Raw genomic sequence first — 535 nt, 5'->3', positions numbered from 1 at the left:
GAGTCCATCAGGTAGGACTTTTAATAGACACAAAGCGTAGTATGAGACGCGGTCGTGGAAAAACAGTTAAAATAATCGTGGGGAGAACGAAGAAGGTGGAAGGCTGTGTCCCACACCTGAAAGCTGTACTCACAAGGCCTTTTTGCTTCCCTTCAACGCGATGGCAAAAGTGGGCAGAAGAAGAAGCGGACTTTCCTCAGTTTACCTACTGGGGCGTGGATCTCCAGCAACTGCTTGGCATGTCTTTGGAGCAGCTGATGCGGCTGTGCAGTGCCCTGTGGCGGCGGTGGCTGCTGCTGAACCTGGGCCTTCGAGGGAAGCAGAACCCGCTGCTGAAGCACCTGCGTGAGGCCAAGAAGGAGGCGCCGCCCACGGAGAAGCCACAGGTGGGGAAGACACACCTGCGAGACCTGATTATTCTGCCCGAGATGGTGGGCAGCACGGAGGGCGGGTACAATGGCAAGACCTTCCACCGGGTGGAAATCAAGCCTGAGATGGTGAGCCACTACCTGGGGGAGTTCTCCATCACCTACAA

General features: G+C 56.1%; 1 pseudogene; it reads left to right on the top strand.

The window, feature by feature from the left end:
• The first annotated feature begins 136 nt into the window (after positions 1–136).
• Positions 137–530, top strand: LOC102258141 (annotated as a pseudogene).
• The last annotated feature ends 5 nt before the right edge of the window (positions 531–535 follow it).

Source organism: Myotis brandtii, unplaced genomic scaffold (genome assembly GCF_000412655.1).
Source record: "Myotis brandtii unplaced genomic scaffold, ASM41265v1 Scaffold37673, whole genome shotgun sequence".
NCBI lineage: Eukaryota > Metazoa > Chordata > Mammalia > Chiroptera > Vespertilionidae > Myotis > Myotis brandtii.
The sequence above is the reverse complement of the archived record's forward strand: the minus strand, read 5'-3'. Positions and strand labels throughout refer to the sequence as shown.